Raw genomic sequence first — 2,560 nt, 5'->3', positions numbered from 1 at the left:
TAATTGATTACTGTAATCAAAATTGTAATCATGATTACAGCTGTAATCAAAATTTTTTGAAAGTTGTAATCACGATTACAAGTAATTGATTACTTGTAATCGTGATTACAAGTAATTGATTACATAGCTGTAATTATCTGTAATCAATTACAGTTGTAATCGATTACTGTAATCAACGGCCAACTCTGGTAAGTTGCTTAGTTTTAATTCGAAAAAAAAAAGGGACGAAAAATTATAAAGCTACCATTTGCAGATCTAATCCGTATTATATTGTGTTATAGATGTAATTCATTAGGCTAATTCAAAAGAAAAGACATTTTAAATCATAAAAATCAAATCTACCCACTTTGCTGTCTAATTATGCCATAGGCATGTTTGTATAACAGTAGGCTGTAATAGTTCTGAATCCTTAAAGAAATATTAATACTATTTTTTAATAAATACTAATTTCGAATGGTATCTTTTTTTTTAAATGTACAATTGGAGTTAAACGTGTTTTAGTTAAAACTATATTTTATAAATCAGCATTACGTAGTTGGCATAAGTTACGTAGTTGAAATCCAAAGTCTTTTTTAATTAAAATAATGGATTTTTTAGTAAATATGGCAGAACTAGGAAACTATTACAAATATATTGCATTGAATTCATTTGCATATCTTTTTAATTAACTTAAAAGACAAAATTGTTTAATTCATGTAATTTTAAAACACAAAATATTCAATTTGATTTAAAAGCGGTCAAGCAGCTCTCGAGTAATGACAATTTAAAAATCAACCGAAATCATCAAGTTTTGAATTTTGTCATTTAAGCTTATATAGTTTAAAATTCTATAAAAAGTTATAAACCTTTCAATTAAAAATGTTTTAATTGTTAGAAACCATTTTAACATAAAGTTATCTTCTGTTCGAGCAGTTTTTTGTTGTTTGTGTTGGCAGTTATGATGAGCCAAGATGAGAAATATTTAACTTGTTACGTTTTAGTGTACTACTAGTGTTTTTTTTTATTACATTTTAGTGCCTGATTTTAAAAATTAATTATTATTTTAGCTCTACTCTGTTAACCATCAAGGTTGGTTTTTAGTGTATAAATGCATAAAAAATCTTATCACTAGAATAACAATTATTCAGGGTGGCTGTTTTTTTTTTTTTTTTTGGTTCATTATGCAATCACCTGAGAAGTTAGATAACATAATTTTTAGAAATATTTATAAGAATTATATATATCTGTAAGGATTATACATGTAATGTCGATATTAAAAATTATTTTAGATAAAAATTACAAATTTAAATCCCATTTTTATAATTTTTATACACTGAAGTAAAATGCAATTTTCAATTAAAACTTAATTTTTGCTGTGAATACTTAATTTACATGAATTTATAACACACATGTGTATGCTTATTTAACTTTTCTAATTTTAAAAAAGATATGGATTGTCAATGTAAATGAAAAGGAAAAACTAATTTTATGTACGTAAAACTCTATTTTTCCCAATCGTTAGTCTTTTTACTCACACAAAGTTTGAAGAGGATTGCATTATAGGATGTTCTGGAAAAGTGTCTGCTTCTTTAAAGTTAAAAAAGAACTCTGTGTGGTCAAAAGCATCCCTGGATGGCGTACAAACTTACACAAATCGTCTCCAAAAGCATCGCTTCCTTGTATCTCTCTGTATACTCAAAATATTTCAGTCATACTTGTGAAACGTAGTAGTTTCCTTTCAAGTTTTACCAAAACATCGAAATTCTATTAGATATGTTTTGTGGTTTCCCTGGGAGCAATAAATTTCAAGAGATACTGCCAGTCTATTTAACAAAGTTAATCGATCTTCTAGTTTCTTATCTCTTTCCCTGCATTTGTGAAAAGATTTTAAATTTCTTGAACTTGGTCAAAAGGAAGATTTTTAGGCCAAAGCGAATGAAGATTTGAATAAAGGGGGGGGGGGGGNGGGGGGGGGGAGAGAAGTACTAAAAACAACTATAAAAATTAATTTTTTCTAAAACTCTTAATAAATTACTTCTGTTTACTCTATCTTTATGAAGAAAAAAATTTTTTTTTCTTCATAATTCATATAAACGAAGTTCAAACATCACTTGAGCATAGGTATTCCCCCCCCCCCTCCATTTCAGGGGTGAATGATTATTAAGATGCCTCTTGCCTCAATCATTTAGCGACTGGGGCCCCAACTATATGTCGTTCCCCATATTTATTTAAATTGTGATGTATTAAATCATGGCTTTGGTCTGATTCATTTAATCAAGTTCTAAAGAAATATTTTAATCATGATGCTGGGAATGAAACGAATTATTATAAAGAATGTTCTTAAAGTATGTTAATTTTATCAATACTGATTTTGTTTTTATTGACCAAGGGGTCTGGAGCCCCACCTAGTCACCCAAAAGGAGAATCCACCACAGGACCGCGACTTTACACATTGTCGACTCCCGGGCACCTCCACTCGCCGCGGTTTTATTTGTCAACTGTTTCACCGCCTTATCTAGTAACCCTCACTCAGAGGCAACCCTACGCTCGCCGCAGTACAGTAAGTAGGGTGCTTCGGTAT

Source organism: Parasteatoda tepidariorum, chromosome 1 (assembly GCF_043381705.1).
Source record: "Parasteatoda tepidariorum isolate YZ-2023 chromosome 1, CAS_Ptep_4.0, whole genome shotgun sequence".
NCBI classification, from domain to species: Eukaryota; Metazoa; Arthropoda; class Arachnida; order Araneae; family Theridiidae; genus Parasteatoda; species Parasteatoda tepidariorum.
The sequence above is the reverse complement of the archived record's forward strand: the minus strand, read 5'-3'. Positions refer to the sequence as shown.